The sequence below is a fragment of the Carassius auratus genome, chromosome 17 (genome assembly GCF_003368295.1).
Source record: "Carassius auratus strain Wakin chromosome 17, ASM336829v1, whole genome shotgun sequence".
NCBI classification, from domain to species: domain Eukaryota; kingdom Metazoa; phylum Chordata; class Actinopteri; order Cypriniformes; family Cyprinidae; genus Carassius; species Carassius auratus.
Window position 1 is genome coordinate 2,292,148 of NC_039259.1, and position 18,745 is coordinate 2,310,892.

At 41.4% G+C, this 18,745-nt stretch overlaps 1 protein-coding gene across 3 annotated transcripts in view; it reads left to right on the forward strand.

Annotated features, from left to right (window-relative positions):
* The first annotated feature begins 17,235 nt into the window (after positions 1–17,235).
* Positions 17,236–18,745, forward strand: part of myt1lb (myelin transcription factor 1-like, b) — a 112,474-nt gene continuing 110,964 nt past the window's right edge. For 2 of the 3 annotated variants that reach the window (XM_026285280.1, XM_026285281.1), the window contains exons 1-2: positions 17,237–17,453; positions 17,701–17,942. The gene's annotated coding sequence lies outside the window, so the exon portion shown is untranslated. Of the gene's footprint in view, positions 17,454–17,700; positions 17,943–18,745 lie in introns of all 3 variants that reach the window. The other variant, XM_026285279.1, reaches the window with a different exon arrangement.

The window sequence follows — 18,745 nt, forward strand, 5'->3', positions numbered from 1 at the left end:
TATGGTCAGCGAGGCTTACCCGTTCAATGTGTGTGCTCCCTTCGGACGCTGGCGAGAGCCTCCTGGACAGACTTGCTTTACGTTTCCACTCTACGGTCGGCGAGGCTTACCTGTTCGATGTGTGTGCTCCCTTCGGACGTCGGTAACAGTCTCTCGGCCACGCAACTTACCTTTCCATTTGACGGTAGGCGAGGCTTAACCGTCCGACGCTACGAGTCTCATCCTCTCGCCAAATCCTGCAAAAAAAAAAATAAAAAAAAAAAAAATACTCTCAGCTACTCTCACATCTTTTAACCCCGTCTGGCGAGGCTTACCCGTTCGATGTTCTGAGTTACAATTTTTTTGTCTAAAATATTCCGAAATGTGTTGAAAAGCTTGACCGTGTCACATGTCACCTCCAGTGCCTATCATCCAGAATCGCAGGGGGCTCTGGAGCGGTGGCATTAGACACTGAAATCTAGTCTGTGAAAATATTGCCTGGAGGCAGGGAATGAGTGGGATGATGGAGTCCCCTTGGTTTTAGTCCGTCTGAATTGGTCGTTGGGCATAAGGTTGCTCCCTTCACCTGGTTCTGCACTAGCTGCACGTTTTGCAGGTCCTTATTTGATTAAGAGTAAACTGAGTGACACTGATTATATAGTTCATACACCGGAATGACGACGGAACAAACGTTTGTGTCATGTGAATATGTTGAAATTATATAAGGCCCGAACTGAGAAAACTGAGGGGAGTAACGTGTCTGAATGTGAGAAACCGACGGTGTCAAACGTGGAGCGAGTTTCGTTGCTGTCCTACAATGGATGCTGAGGATGTAGATGATGGGTTGAAAATGTCCACAGAAATGTTAAATGGTGGCCACTTAAAGAATTCTGAGATTTTAAGAGTTTTACCATCTCATTTATCTTATTTATCTAGCGACCAGCATCAGGATGTGATTGACTTAGTAGAGAGTTATCCTAACCTGTTTAGTGATGTTCCGTCTGGATCTTCTGTCATCCAGCATGATATTGAAGTGGGTAACGCAGTTCCAATAAAACAGCATGCGTATCGCTGTCCCGTAGGTAAGAGGGAAATCATGAAATGTGAAGTGAATTATCTGGTCCAGAATGGTTTTGCCAAAAAGAGTAATAGCCCTTGGAGTTCACCATGCATTTTGGTACCTAAAGCTGACGGTTCATTCCGTTTTTGTACTGATTTTCGCAAAGTGAATTCTGTTACTGTACCTGATGCATTTCAGTTGCCTCGTATAGAGGACTCTATTGATAATCTTGGCACTGCTCGGTACATTACTAAACTAGACCTTTTAAAAGGCTATTGTCAGGTGCCATTGACTGAACGTGCTTCTGACATTTCTCCCTTTGTGACTCCCGATTTCTTCTTTCAGTATACGCGGATGGCATTCGGGCTACAAAACGCACCGGCAACCTTTCAAAGATTAATGTCTATGGTTTTGGGTGAGGTGCCAAACTGTAACATTTATCTTGATGACGTAGTTATTTATTATTCTACGTGGATTGAGCACATTTCTACCTTGCACAATGTTTTTAGTCGATTGACAGCCACCTCCTTAACGTTAAATTTAATGAAATGCTATTTTGCAAAAGCCTCTGTTACCTATCTAGGAAAACAGGTTGGAAATGGACAGGTACGTCCAGTAGACGCAAAAGTAACTGCTATTCTTGACTAACCTGTACCCACTACGAGGCGAGAGTTGCGCAGATTCTTAGGGATGGCTGGCTATTACAGGTGTTTCTGTAAGAATTTCTCGTCTGTGGTCACTCCTTTAACAAAGATGTGCAGTCCTAAGGTTGCTTTTAATTGGACTGATGAATGTCAAAGTGCTTTTTTTGTGCAAAGTCTCTCCTTTGTAGTGCCCCGGTGTTGTCTGCTCCTGACCTAGCTCGTCCGTTCAAGCTTGAGGTACACGGATAACAATCCGCTGTTTTTTTTTTAATAAAATGTACAACCATAACCAGCGTTTGATGCGTTGGGCGTTAATGGCTCAATGTTATTGTCTTGAGATTCATCACAAGAAAGGAAGTGAAAATGCCGTGGCAGATGCCCTATCCCGGGGCTAGGTAAACGTATAAATGAAATTTTTATGTCTGGGTTGGTGTAACTCCTATTTGCTAATACTGTACTCAGAACCTTGTTCTTTTAAGTGTGGGAGTGTATCGTGGGGAGTAACGTACCTTGTGAGTTTCTTATGTACAATGTCCTGATTTTTCTTTCTTTTTCTGCATCTGAGTTTAATTGCTAGGTCCGCCCCGTGCACCTGTGCGTCGTTGTACACCTGCGACTCATTGTACTCATTGGTGAACGACGCTATTAAGGATGCTGAAGCAGAGCATGACGGGGTGAGGGAGGAGAGAGGAGACTCACCTGCCAACAGCTTGCTTTTCTTTTCTTGTCTTTCTTAATTGGAATTTATGTTTTTTTTTGTTGTTGTTTTCATATTTTGAAGTGTCTTGTTGTTCGTTTCTGTTTATCATAGTTTGGTAACTTTTGTAGAAGTATTTTGGTGTTTATATATATATATATATATATATATATATATATATATATATACACGTGTGTGTGTGTGTGTGTGTGTGTGTGTGTGTGAATGTAGGATTTTCTTATATCTTTGTCTTACAATTAATAGTAAATGTCTTTTTTCTCATGGTGTTTTATGTAAATTCTATATTGCTGGACTGCTTTATCTCATGTCTTTAATTATGGTTTTGTCACGGTTGGTAATCCGTGATCTCGGGTTGTTTACACTTTGTGGTGAATTCTGTGTGTTCTGCGTCTGCACGGATTAGTTGTGGGCGTCTCCGTTAATTGTATCAGCAACAGCTGCCACTCATTACTCATCTCCTATATAATGGTTTGTCTCACGTCTTGTGTTTGTGAGATCGTTGTTTCATGTCGTTGTGTTACCCCCGTCTGGCTTTAGTGTTAGTTTGCGTTTGGATGTCTGTGTTTTTCCCTAGAACCTCATCCACTCTCCGCACGATCACTCAGCCACGGACACTTACCTTCGGCTCTATTACCCGCAGTTCCTGTGCCACTCTCTCCTGCTGCCTCACGCCCCCAAGACCCGGACTTCCCACCTACACTCCACTTCCGGCTGGATTTCTCACCAACCACCGTCTCCCTGGAGTGTTATCGTTCCATCGTCTTTGTGTGTCATTGTTCTACTTGTCTTCATCTCATTAAATCCTGTTAACTCGCATTTGTTTCCGGACTGTCTTTCACCAGCCATCACAGAACGATCTCACCCAACATGGAAGCAGCGAGCACCAACACCCTCACCGATTTCATGCACCATAGCGTCAAGAGAATGGATCAGCAGCAGGAGAGCATCTCGAACACCGGACGCGCTGTCCAAGCGCTGGTGGCACAGGTGTCCGAGCTCACCCAGCAGATCCATCAGCTCACGTCTCCCACTGCGCCCATCGCCCCGCCTGCACCGACCGTTCCCCCGGGGATTCCCCAGGACCACTTCCGGCCTGAGCCGCGACTTCCGGCACCGGAGAATTACGCTGGTGAGCCAACTTATTGCAGAACATTTCTTAACAAGTGCTCTATGCATTTTGCCCTGCAGCCCCGCACTTTCGCCGCAGAAGAATCCAAGGTAGCGTTCACGCTCACACTATTATCAGGCAAGGCTGCCTTATGGGGAACGGCAGTGTGGGAGAATCAACATCCGTGCTGTGCCTCGTTCCACCTCCTATCTGAAGAGATGAAGAGAGTTTTCGACCGGGCCGCGACCGGCAGGGAGGATTTACGTAACGCTTACCATTTGGTCCGCATCAGGAAGGGGGATGAATGGAAAACTGCCTTTAATACCCCTAGAGGGCATTTTGAATATTTGGTTATGCCGTTCGGGCTTTCCAACTCACCTGGGGTTTTCCAAGCACTCGTGAATGACGTGTTGAGAGATATGGTAGATCAGTTTATATATGTTTACCTGGATGACATACTGATTTTTTCTTCATCTCTCCAGGAACATGTCCAACATGTCAGACGAGTGCTCCAGAGGTTACTAGAGAATGGGCTTTTTGTCAAGGCGGAGAAGTGCGTATTCCATGCACAGTCGGTCCCCTTCCTAGGGTTTATCGTGTCGTCTGAGGGAATACGAATGGACCCTGACAAGGTAAAGGCTGTGATAGATTGGCCATCTCCAGATTCCCGTAAGGCCCTACAGCGGTTTCTGGGGTTCGCCAATTTCTATCGGCGTTTTATTCGTAATTACAGCCAACTAGCCTCACCTCTGACAGCCTTGACCTCCCCCAGTACTCCGTTCAGGTGGTCTGACGCAGCTGAAACTGCGTTTTCCAACCTAAAGAGCCGCTTTGTTTCGGCTCCCATCCTTGTCGCTCCTGATCCCACACGGCAGTTCGTGGTGGAGGTCGACGCATTAGAGGTGGGGGTAGGAGCAGTGTTGTCCCAACGTGCTGCTTCAGACGATAAGGTCCACCCTTGCGCGTTTTTCTCTCATCGATTATCTCCTGCCGAACGTAATTATGACATTGGCAATAGAGAGTTGTTGGCGGTCAAATTAGCGTTGGAGGAGTGGCGCCACTGGTTAGAGGGTTCAGGGGTTCCCTTTATTGTTTGGACCGATCATAAGAATTTAGAATACATTAGAACTGCTAAAAGACTCAATTCCAGGCAGGCTCGGTGGGCACTTTTTTTCGGTCGTTTTGATTTTACCCTATCGTACCGCCCAGGTTCCAAGAACGTTAAACCCGATTCTTTGTCATGTCTTTTTGATCCCTCCGCCCGTCCCGTTACTCCTGAGTGTATTTTGCCTGAGAGATTAGTTTTACTCAGCACTCGTATGGGAGGTCGAATCGAAGGTCAAGACGGCCTTAGAAGGGGTAACGCCTCCGTCTGGTTGCCCACTGAACCGCTTATTTGTGCCGGAGGAGTTAAGGTCCGAAGTTGTCCGGTGGGGTCATTGTTCCAACATGGCTTGTCATCCAGGGATAAGTAGAACTAATGGGTTGGTTAGACAACGATTCTGGTGGCCACGTATGGCTCGCGACGTCCGCGATTTTGTTTTGGCTTGCTCAGTGTGTGCCAGTGGTAAGTCATCTAACCGACCTCCTGATGGGCTCCTTCAACCGCTGTCTGTCCCTTCGAGACCCTGGTCACATATCGCTCTAGATTTTGTTACTGCCCTCCCGCCCTCTAATGGCATGACAGTCATTTTGACTGTAGTGGACCGGTTCTCGAAGGCGGCAAATTTCATTCCCTTGCCCAAATTACCGACAGCCAAGGAGACAGCGGTTACTGTGTTAGATCACGTCTTTCGGCTTCATGGCCTCCCGGTAGACGTTGTCTCAGACAGGGGATCCCAGTTTATATCCAAATTTTGGAGAGAATTTTGCAAGTTATTAGGAGCGTCAGTTAGCTTGTCGTCGGGTTATCATCCCCAAAGCAACGGACAGTCTGAGCGAGCCAACCAAGATTTAGAGAGGACATTGAGATTTTCAAGAATCCTTCTTCCTCGAGTCAACAACTCTATGGTGGAGTACGCCCACAATTCGTTGCCAGTGTCAGCTACGGGCCTCTCTCCATTCCAGTGTAGTGTAGGGTACCAGCCACCAGCATTTCCCAGTCTGGAATCTGAAGTCACGGTCCCCTCCGCTCACGCGTTTGTCCAGAGGTGCCACCGCACCTGGACCAGAGCCCGTGAGACTCTGCTCCGGGTGAGGGAGCGCACTAAGGCCAAGGCCGATCGCCACCGGTCAAAGCCTCCCGTCTACGTCGTGGGTCAAAAAGTGTGGCTTTCTACCAGTAACATTCCATTGCGATCCGTTTCTAACAAATTAGCTCCCAAATTTATCGGCCCGTTCACTATCACCAAGATCATTAGTCCGGTGACAGTCCGCCTCAAACTACCTCCTGCGTACAAGAGGATACACCCCGCCTTTCATGTGTCCAAAATTAAACCCGTGTTTTATGCACGTATTAATCCGCCTACTCCGGTTCCCCCGCCGCCGCGTCTCGTAGAAGGGGAACCAGCATTTTCGGTTAATCGTATTCTGGACTCGAGACGGAGGGGACGAGGATTCCAGTATCTGGTGGACTGGGAAGGTTACGGTCCGGAGGAGAGGAGTTGGGTACCTGCTAGGGACATATTGGATCACTCCCTTATTGATGAATTCAATCAGCAGGTAGGCCCTTCTGGGAACTCCAGGAGGAGTTCTTAGAGGGGGGGGTACTGTCACGGTTGGTAAACCGTGATCTCGGGTTGTTTACACTTTGTGGTGAATTCTGTGTGTTCTGCGTCTGCACTGATTAGTTGTGGGCGTCTCCGTTAACTGTATCAGCAACAGCTGCCAATCATTACTCATCTCCTATATAATGGTTTGTCTCACGTCTTGTGTTTGTGAGATCGTTGTTTCATGTCGTTGTGTTACCCCCGTCTGGCTTTAGTGTTAGTTTGCGTTTGGATGTCTGTGTTTTTCCCTAGAACCTCATCCACTCTCCGCACGATCACTCAGCCATGGACACTTACCTTCGGCTCTATTCCCCGCAGTTCCTGTGCCACTCTCTCCTGCTTCCTCACGCCACCTAGACCCGGACTTCCCACCTACACTCCACTTCCGGCTGGATTTCTCACCAACCACCGTCTCCCTGGAGTGTTATCGTCCCATCGTCTTTGTGTGTCATTGTTCTACTTGTCTTCATCTCATTAAATCCTGTTAACTCGCATTTGTTTCCGGACTGTCTTTCACCAGCCATCACAGGTTTCACATCAGGTGTTACACATTTTGTATTGAGAAAGATGTCATTTTTTATTCACTGCATTCTTTTAGTAAGCTGAAACAATAAATTCATACACATCAATTATAAGCCTTTTTAATTGCAATGAGGATCCCCCCCCCCTCACTTTTGCTTTTGTTAAAAAAAAAAAAAAAAAAAAAAATCCTTATAGCCTTTTTATTTTCATTTTCTTTCTAATCTGGCTACGGGATCTTGGGATCTTCTTTAGAGAGACAAATTCACTTCAAGTGTAACTAAACAAGCCAAAGCACATTGGCATGCGATGATTGCATCCAGCTGCCGCTGATCACAGGGTGAGCAAAAAAAAAGCAACAGGTGCAGTGCAGACCAGTTTTTGCTAAGGACCTGAGCCGGGAACCTGCCGCTCAGTGGTGGTACAGTAACTGTGGCAACTGGACGTGACGTCTACGTTCCCTCCTTCAGTTCCATTTCAGTCTGTAGCTCTTTTGACCGCAGTGTCTGACCGAGTCCCAAAACACACTTGTAGAAAATCAGCGGTAAGGGGGCGTTTCTTGTCCTGATAGCGAGAAGAGAGCGCTTGAGTTCACAGGACGCATATTACATGCATTTCAGTAATTTAGCTGACACTTTTATTCAAAATTTGAATATTAGCAGATCGACTACAGATTGAAAGAGATGGCGGATAAAAAAGAGTGTTTACAATCAGGCAAAAGGTAGGACCCGCGTAAATATTGGAGCAGCTTTCCAGCGGTGGAGAGAAACTCAAGGATTGGGAAGGGCTCGAATCGGAAGCTGAGGTTTCTTTGTTTCTTTTTGAAAGGTGAGTAATGTTGATTTTGCGTTGTTTCACACAACTTATCCATGTTGGAATTTTTTTTTTTATGCTTGTGTGTCATCTTCGTTTGTTTCCGCAATCGTCGTTGCCATGGTTGTGTATGTATGTGTGGGATAAAGATTTCAAAATAGGGGCGAGGCATGGTGGCCGAGAGAGCTCAACTTCACAAAACACATTCAAATAAAAAATTTGCACCAGCAAATTAAGAAAACATCTTCATCAGTTTGACAGCAAACATGCTGCAAATACTGGCAACACAAGGAAATACACAAACAAGCTGCAACTGCTCACAACGCAAACAAAATTACCCCAACAAAGTTAGGGTACTCCAGAATGGGAAATAGGCTGAAAAACTGACAGGCTAGATGTAGTAATCTGTAAATTATGACAGCTTTTGGGTAAAAGTGATACAATCTGGGACTGAATACCAACCATCTTGTCTATGAAGAAGAAACAAAACTTCTCACACAGCACTACACTTGGAAGTAAACTGGATACAGTTGGAGAATTTAACACAGAATTTAAAGTGGAAAACAGGGACTTTGGAAAATGACATTTTTTTTTTGCAATCAAACTGTAAAAATAATTAGCTCTTGATAAAGAAACTGCTTCCTGATATTGGGACAGCCTAGCTTGCAAAAGTTGTTAGGAAATTTGCAATTTATCCCATTTCCAATTTCTTTCTGACCTTCTACAAATTTTTATTAAAGCTTTGATGTCATCATTTAGCCAGGGCTGCTTATTTTGTTTGGTTTTCTTAACTTAAAGAGGAGCTAGAGTGTTTAAAACTTCCAAACAGGAAGCATTCAAATTGGAAACCGTGTCCTCCACGTCCAAGACTTGTGATGCCAGAGTAGTACTATCTGCTGCAGAAACTGAAAACAGCTCCTTAAAATACAAAGAAGTAGATGAATTTAAGAGGCGAGCAAGAAAAGTAGAAGGTTGATATACAGAACTGCAAGGAGTAATATCACTATCAAACACAACAGGCCAATAATCTGACAAACCAGAGTCTTTTACATCAATGTCTTTGATGGAGAAGCCTGAGGATAGCACAAGATCAAGTTTGTTTCCTAATTTGTGAGTATGGCCAGATGTCGACTGCATACGATTAAAAGAGTTAATAAGATGTACAAACTCTTTTACAAGAGGCTTTGAAGGACAACACAGATGTATATTAAAATCACCAACAATCAAGAGGTTTTCACTTCTTGTGACTATATCAGATATAAATTCTGAGAAATCTTTTAAGAAGTCACTTTTTGATTTTGGTGGTCCATACATCACTGCAATGAGCAGATGATATGGAGATTCAACATTGCATAACATAGCCTCAAAATTGTCATATAGCTGTCTAATGGTAAGAGCCTAGACTTAAACATGCTTTTAAAAATGACAGCAAACCCTTCATAGACTTTCTAGGGCAGCTGGAAAAGCTACAGTTTGTGGGAGAAAGTTCAGAAAAGGGGCTTAAATAATTTTCAGTAATAAACATAAAATCCAGAATGAACCATATAGTAGGTATAGATTCTGGTGTAGTGATGGTAGTTTCCGTGCGAAAACCATGATGAACATATCGAGGTCGACGAATAATCCCCAGCTCAGTACATGTTAAATAAATATCAGGAGCCAAGCGGGTTTTATATCAACTGTTCCAGGGGGCAACAGACAATAAGGCAAATAACCTAACTCAGCAAACCACATCATTCAGTCACTCACTACAAATTGGACAGCGTCCCCAGAACTACTCCTTTGATACTTCTGATCCTGTTTACCACCTCCTCAGAACACAGGCAGGATGAAGATGAAGATAATGAGTCGACCCAATGGAAGTCGACGACGGTATTCCCCTACACAAATCCTCCCGGCAAGACAACAGCAGCAAGAACAGCCAAGCAATGCCGAAATCCCCTAGTTAATATCGACAATAGGGATAAAAAAAATTCTGCGCTGACCCTGCATTCCAACACAGGGCGAACCAGAGCAGCCGTTCTTCGAATCCAATGTAAGTTGTTAGTAACAGCAGTAAATTCCTTATGTGCGACCCAGACTCCATTTCCATAAAATAACTTTTAAAAACATAAAAGCATATCTTAGTAAAATTGTATAAATTAATTGTTTTAATAAATTTTTGAAAGCCAAAGGAACAATCCTAGTAGCATTAGTTCCAAGAACCAGGCCCTAGTGGGCCAGTAAGATGCCACAAGCATGACCTGCTCCTTGTCGGCCATATGGTTTTGCAGATCCAGAGTATGAATGGCACAAAGTGAACTCAGATGCTTCTGACTGTAGAAGAGGAGGTGGCGGGTGAGATGCAATATGCAACGGGAGCATAGACCACATTGTCGGTTGATGTACACAGTGGTTGCAGTGTTATCTGTGAGGACTAGTGCGTGCTTGCCTCGTTAAAGCCCTCTGAGACAGTTCAAGGCAAGGCATACTGCTAACAACTCTAGGCAGTTGATGTGCCAGTGCAATTTAGGGGGCCATCCAAACCCCCGACATTGTGTGCATGTTGTATGTGGAGGCATCCGTGTAAACCACAGCATGCCTGGAGACCTGTTCCAAGGGCAATCTTGTACAGAAAAGCGCAAGGCCTGACTATAGGGTGAAGGTTTTGGTGGTAGGCTGGTGTGACTTGTACCCGGTGAGTGCTGCATAGCCACATCCACCTCAGGGCTCGGCCATGAAGCCAGTGTTGAAGTGGTGTCATATGAAGCAGCCCCAGCGGCGTGACTGCCGCTGTAGCTGCCATATGCCCCAGGAGCCTCTGAAACTGTTTCAGTGTGACTGCCATCTTTCTAGAAGGTGCTGAGAACCAGCAAGGGCCACCCTGAAGAATCGATCTGCCAACCTTGTGGGCTCGGGACATGGTGGAGATCTACATCAGCCCTTGGATGCTTAGCCGTCATTTCCAGATCTGATTCAGGCATTGTTACAATCCTGGAAGGGAGCAGCGAAGCCGAATTTTCCACTCCAGAAAGCTCCGGCCTTGCCCCTTTGAGATGGTCATCTTCTTGCAATGAGAACATGACAATCACTTTACGCCAGGTAACGACCACATCCAGAAACGCACATGAGTTTGTCAGATGATATAAATAGTATGTAAAAAAAAAAATGAAAATTGTTGAAAATGAAATAATAATAATAATAATAATAATAATAATATTTTTTATTATTGTGTCTATTGTGATGTCTTCACTGGTTGCACACAATAAATGACAAGCACAGCACAACCAGTGCGGTGCAATTGAAAAACATTAATTTTAAAATTGTTAAATTCAAAACAAACAAACAAATAAATGAATACCCTGTCCTGTATTTGGTAGGCAGAATGTTGGCCATCCTACTAATCAGTGACTTAAAGAGAGAGATCTGGGAAAGGGGGTGGGGGAATCTAACAAGGAAACTGCAAGAGTAACAAATACATATGTGGTTGTTTTATATCAAAATGCCCTTCTTCCCCTTTCATTCATTATATCTAATTTTTTGCCTCAATTTCCGCCCTTCTTTTTATATAGATGCCATAATGTATATGCAGCTGTAATTCAGCATTGGTTGTATGGTTCTAGTCAGAGCACATCCTCTCATCTGTGCTGGCAGACACATCAGGGGGCACTGCATTATGGGTATTTATCCCTCTCTTTATTTTTCCCTCAATCGAAGAGAAAATGTATTATTTACAGGAGCAGTTAAAGTAGGACACAGAAGCCTTCATGATGGCCATCCGGGAGATGCTGTTTCTCACACATCTCACACGCTCTGTCATTTACCAGCATTCTCAGCTCGCCCGCTATTGTTATATGGAACATAATTGCCGGCTCTAGGAAGGAAAGAAATAGAGAGAGAGAGAGAGAGAGAGAGAGAGAGAGAGAGAGAGAGAGAGAGAGAGAGAGAAAGAGAGACCATGTTCTATCACAGGAATGTAGTATGTACTGTATATAACTGCATCTGTTTATTGTACATAAATCATTCTCTCTGACTAAGATTCATACACAGAATATAGTTCTGATGTGCAGAACTAGATCATTGAGCTTCTCAAAATAGAAAGTGGCTGTAAAAAAAGAGAAGAGCTAAAGCATTGAAATTCCCAATAATTAAGAGGTTCTAATCAACTATGTTACAAATCTGCCTGGAAGAGGACGTGTCTGTATCATCCAAATGCATGGTGAGGAGGTTAATTTGAGTGGCCATGGACTCTCCAAGGATCAAAGCTGGAGAATAGCAGAGAGTAGTTGAATCTTGGGGAATCTTCTCATCACTCATCCAAAAGCAAACCCCAGCATATTCAGACACGACTGGAACTTCATTGGAACTGGTTTCTATGGTTAGATGAAACATAAAAAATAGCTTTGTGGCAGCAAACTCATCAGATAGATTTAGAACAAACAAAAAAAAAACATGTCCACGGTTAAATATACTGCTGAACCTTTAATGTTGTGGTCCTGTTTTTTTTTCTGCCAGAGGTCCTGGATGTCTTGCTCAGATGCATGGCATCTTATAATGAGCCATAGGTGGATCTTCCATCATAACAATAATCCAAAACAAACATCAAAATGGACACCAAAATGTGTCACTGAGCACACAATGAAGCTTCTGCCATGGCCATCCCATTCCTCTGACCTGAACCCTATAAGAAATGAGTGGGGTGAACTGATGACGAGAAGCACCAACATGGAGCTGTGAATCTGAAGGATCTGGAGAGATCTTGGATGAAGGAATGGTCTCTGATCTCTTCCCAGGTGTTCTACAAACTCTCCAGGCATTATAGAAGAAAACTCAGAGCTATTATCTTGGGAAAAGGACGTTGCTATAACTGTGTGCCAATAATTGTGGCCAACTTGAACTTGAAATTTTGTATCATAAAAAATGAAATAATAATGTCAGAATACTAAACACTGTAATGCTACTTAAATGAAGCTTTGTTAATGCAAAATCGAATCAATTTTAAAGTAATATTCAATGTAATAAATATGAGGTATAAATATAAAAACATGACATCAATGACAAGTTTTACCTCAAAACCTGTGAATACTAGGATTGTTGTTCTCACTAGGATTGTTGACTCTTTTCTGTTTTTCTCAAAGTTCATATTTAGCATATTTCTTTTAACCTTCCTTGTCTTTTCCTCCAGTGTCTTTGTGTAGTTTATATCTGTACTATTCTTCAGTCTTACTCTCGTCACTTACTAAATCATTTGTATCTCCTCATCCCTGACTGTCATTTCCATTCTTCTACATCTCACAGTAAATCAGTTCTTCCTCCCTTCGTCTAATGGTGTGGTTGAGCGGAGGTTAGGGGCCAGCGCTGAACTAACGCAAGCAGCCAGACTGGCAGACACATGCGTCACTCCATCAAACCGCTGACTCATCTCACAGGAAGTGCTCTGAGGACTGGACACAACAGGAAGAGCATGAGCAGGTAGGGGGCAGCAGGGCTTTGCTTATTGCATTAATTCTATTTCTGAGAGGAAAAACTGAGGGGAATGAAGAATGGTTTGGGGAAATTATTGGCACAGATATTTCATCTGCCTCAAAGCTGAGGTCCTTAAAATTTTCAGGTGGAAGAGAAAGCTAAAAACAAAAAGAGAAAAAGGAAAATGTGCTCTACCAAACACCACATAAGAAACACCTTAAAACAAGCTACGGAAGTAAGTTACAAGTTACCCTTAGTTTTCTATATAATTATATTGGTATTAACTACACTTCTGCTATTAGCTAATGAACCTAAATGAGCTGATTATTCACTAGCTAAATTAGACTAGCATTAGTCATGAATTAACAGTCAGTTAATTCATCATTATAAGTTTATTAATTAGTTAATTTGGTATTGGTGCTGTATGTTATTAATAGTTGTTTCATTTATTTAGTAATTATGTATTTAATATTTTTTAAAATCAGTCAGTAATGAGTGCACATTATTGTAAAAAAACAAAAACAAAAACTAAATAAAAACAAAACCTTCAGTATCACAATGTGCAGTAATTTGCCTAAAATAAAGACAGATTCTGCCTTCTTTTCTCTTCATTAAAAGCACCCCCCACTCATATTAGGATATTAAAATGGGTTGTGAATGCCATAATGAGCAATGTTTCCACAGAAACACACACAGAACGCAGTATTTTACCAAGTTTTTACCAACAAAGATTTACTGTTAGACAGATAAAAATCTGATCAAAATCTGTGAAAAATGAATAGGGGGCAGGTGTTGAAGGTAAGTGATGTCAAATTTGTATCTTTTAAGAGTGAGTTGCATCAATGATATGATATTAATTGATTTTTGTGTGTTAAGGAATGAAAACCAAAATAATAAATATCTAAACTGCCCACTGATTGATTTTAGTCAAGTAAAAGATTTGCATTCTCTCAAACATAGCCTATTACCTTTTAATGGGATTGTATTTTAATTTAAAACATTTAGCATATAGTTCCACATTAAATGCACAATTACTTTGAATGCTTGACCCAAGACATTATCATTTATCCAACCAACATAGACGTTTCTTGCAAAACAACAATTTTTGGAAGCAGCATCAGAGTAGATGGCGTCTGTTTTGTCTAAAAGAGAAGCATCAGAAGGGCCGGTGGTAAACTTGCGAGGGTTTCCCCAGCTTTGAGAGACTTTGATTCGCAGGACTGACAACCTTATTATGCGCCGCGCTTGTTATTGATATTACTCTGGGCTCCGTTGCCATGACCACCGCACAAGAGACATTTAATTTTCTCTCCTCCATCATCATTATCTATGAGACCATCTGTTGTGCAAAATGAATTCAGCCTCATTTGCATGACTGATAAGCGCATTCTTTATCTATTTAACAGAAGGTCATATGCCATGGGTATGGAGGCAGCAAAGGAGAGAGTCAGAGAGGTTGTGTGTGTGTGTTTAGAGGGTTGGACGAGTAGGAGTGTGAAACATTATTAGCACAGATGTTTATTCTGGTGAGCTGACTGTAGTCGCTGTGCTTTAGAACAGTCTGCATGCTTTATTACACCAGCATCCAACAGCGATTAGCAAGAGGGCTAAACAGGGTCTTCATTTCACTGTACTGAAACACCATTTCTGATTGGGTGATTCTCATTCTTGGTATGCATAAAACTCCTACTCTGTATCAAATCAGCCATGCTTTGGACAAAAACATATAGGAATTTTAATACATGTGCATTATTCATTCAAACCCACAATAGGATGCTCAGTCGAACGCTCGCCGCCCTCTTAAATAATGCGATTTATTCAGGTTTTCTGATTGCCAGTCTTGAAATGAACTGCTTGTTATTTCAGTACTTTGCATTTCCTACTTTCTGTGAGCATGAAGTCATTTAATCGTCTTTGCTATGGTAATTTTACGTTCTGAATCCGGTAACGTTCAATTCACTAATCTTTAGCAGTCATATTTGATTTCAGCTGTAAGCATCACGAAAGTCATGTGAACTAAATGTCTATTTTTGCTCGCTGTCTGTTTTGTGGCGGGCTCTAAAACCTGACCTAGTTCCTAAGCTGTTCCTGTGCTGTAGCTGTACAGCCTCCTCATATCAAAAGCCAGAATGCCCCACTGCTTCAAAACACAACCTATTTACAGTCATCTGCTGTATTTCTCAAACAGCCTCCACTTCCAGTTGTGTTTCAGCTATTTTTCAGCATAATATCGGTGAATGTGGGCTGATGTTCCTTTACCCAGAGCTCCTCCTCTCACTGTCTTGCCCATTAGCATCACAGCTCTGAGGTTGAAGCTTTCAGCACCAGGCGCTGTCCACTCCATGAGCAATCAGGAACATCTGGCGTCAGTGTGGACTGACAATACAAAAATATAGAGAAGAATATATAGAGATAATTATTAAAGCATTCTTAGAACATATTAAAAGAACATGCCATGGTAGTCAGATATTATTATTATTATTATTATTATTAAACAATGAAATTAAAAGTGATGCAATCATTGAAATTGAATAATACATGGAATCACTCAGATATGAGTGATTTGCTAATTTAGTTGTTTATTTTACAAAATGCTAAATTATTCAAAGAGGCCATGCCCAAGACAATCCCCTGGGCAAACCTTCACAGAATATATAAATTATGTTATTCGTATTCATATTTATATATATGAACTGTCATTAATGTAAAATACTATTCTATTTAAAATGCTATTTTGACAATTCAGGTGAATAATTAAATGACAGACAGGGCAGAATCCCAGTAAAAGAGACTGATTTTAAAAGTGAAATTTATTCTATGACTTTTATGAATATTTATATATTTAACAGACCATATTTTAATTGAAGATATGTCAATTAAAAGCAACACTATGAATTTAAATGGAATGGGTGAACTCACTATAGGTTTAAATTAAATGTCTGAAATGCATGTGAAATTCGTGGAAATACTAACCCCATTAATTACAAGTGCTAACTTAAAAAAAGAATAACAACATGTGACTGAAAGCATTCTGTGGCAGTTTATGGTGGCCCATCTAACTCCAAGGGGCTAATTTTATATTTTTATTTCAAAATATTAATAATAATATTAATAATAATAATATAAATGTTTTGACATTTTTGGCTGACGCAGAGCTCCTGCATGCGTCTTTCACAGTTACCACACAACTCAGTGTCAGGATGATGAACAGCCCAGTGATCACATCCACTCACAATCACTCCATCTCACGCAAAACCAAGCACTTTATCTTTAATCACTTCCCTGTCAGTTACTTGATGTCATGTGTTCACGGATATCATGTTTTCTAATCACCTTCTAATCTCATATAATTTTTTTTTTCCTTTTCATCATCAGTGGATAAAGATAAACTGGATTGCCAGAAGAAAAAAATAATTCTTCAGTTGAATAATAGCATATAAAGCAGTAATCAATGAAACGCATAATAACTTAAATCAAATGACAATTGAGCTGACAATAGAATGGCAATTTAGCCTCAGAATTGAAACTGAAACAAATGCAGAAATGGAATCTCTGAGTGATTTGGAACATTCTACTGTAGACACACACAAGAAGCTCAGTGCAGCAACTGATTCCAAAAGAAGCAGACAAAATTGATCTTGTAAGCCTGTAATTTTTTGTTACAATAGAAAGTATTTAAATTTTTTGATCAATTTAATGTGTCCTTAGATCGAGTTCGAGTCGACCTCACACCTCGCGCCCTGTCTTAAAATACTGTCCTAGCCACAAAATAAACTTACTAAAACTTTTGCGCAAAAAATATTACTTACACAATTAAAGTAAGGTGTTTTTATTATTATTATTATTATTATTTATTTTATTTTTTTGAAAAGTTATTTGGACTAGGTACTTGTTTTAAACCATTCAGAGAACATTATATTAAAACATATAACACTATTAAAAGATTTTGAAAATTGCACATTGTGAATGTTCAGAGAACGTTATCAATATATATATATATATATTTATATATATTTTTTTTTTGCTAGCTGGGATATGACTTACCAGCCCACCACATGGACTGTATGGATGTGCGTGGCGCGGATATATGGATAGCATCGCTTTTGTCTGGGAGGAGACAGATCTATCTGCCGGAGCAGGGGAGGTTGGCTGCTTCTTAAGCCCGTTATCTCAGCGCTCCACGCTGCTGGTGCTCTGCCAGCGCTCACAGCCCTCACGACATTAATGAGTCCAGCGAGCCCCGCTCTCTTCTGCAGGCAAATGATGGACGTGATACTAGCCCAAATAAGGCACACACACTCACACACTCAGAAGGCAAGGCCTATGGGAAGCAGTGATGCTGCAAACATGCCACACACAGAGCAAGGAAGGGAGCTAGAGCAAATTTAGTCCATGATACAGAGAAGGCAAACGCGCCTGTGGCACCGAGATGGGTGGAGGTCTGGGCGCTGAGCTGAGGGTAAGCGCCTTGCATTTCGGCTCTGACTAACGTACAGTTGTTCTTTCTTTCTTTCTTTCTTTCTTTCTTTCTTTCTTTCTTTCTTTCTTTCTTTCTTTCTTTCTTTCTTTCTTTCTTTATGGCAGCCGCGTCCTCGCATCCTTTTGCTCCGCCTCATTGGTGCTTCCCCCATTCCTTGGTCTCTCTCTCTCTCTCTCTCTCTCTCTCTCTCTCTCTCTCTCTCTCTCTCTCTCTCTCTCTGTCTCAGAGCTCCAGGCCCATTGGTTGCCTGCCTTCCACCGTTATCTGCTCTCTCCCTTCTCCGGCTGTCTCCGCATCTCTCCTCGTCCTCTGTCCTCCCTGTACTCGTGAAGAATGATTAGCATACGAGAGGCGAGAGGAACTTCCCAGCGCGAGTGAACAGGAGAACAAGTGCGCAAAGGGAAGGAGGCTGGAAAATACCATCAGCAGCGATTGGAAAGTTTGAGCGAAGACCACATTTCTAGACTGGTGGGTCACTCATGATTTTATTTCTGGCTGGATTGCTTTGCAGACATCGCTCTGATTGAAGAGTTGAGTTTGTACAGCGCGTGTTTATTAGTTGGTGTAGTGCAGTTGTTACCAGACTATTATAAACGAGCTTATAGCGACAGTGACCTATAAGGTAATGTAGTCATATTAAACAGTTACTTTAATATCTGAAACAGTAGATTAACATTTTTCACACAAATAAATACATAAATAAATAAAAATAAATAAAATGTTTTTACAATGTAATAAGAAAAAAGATTGCTCAGTATTTTTGTCTTGTTTTCCAGTATAAATTAACATTCTTAAATCAAGATGCATTTAATTGAGAAGGAAAACTGCTTAAGTTCTTAATTCTTGTTTTCTGAAGAATATAAAAAAATTTCAGGACCCCCCCCCATATATATATATATATATATATATATATATATATATATATATATATATATAGATATAGATAGATAGATAGATAGATAGATAGATAGATAGATAGATAGATAGATAGATAGATTATTATGATTTTTATTTTATTTTGTAGTAATTGTTATTGATAAGTAACAAGACTTAACATCTTAAATGCAAAGCAAGACCAAAATACAACTCTTTTTCTTTTCTTTTTTTTTAATTAAATTATGGTGGGATGATTAAATGAGCATATTGAATGATTGAAGTTCAGTTGTTCAGAAGATTATAGTTTAGTTTGCTGTAATGTTACTATACTTTATAAAATTATTATATTTTAATAATTTTTCCCTAATGCAAAGTCATTTGTTCTGTATCAAGAA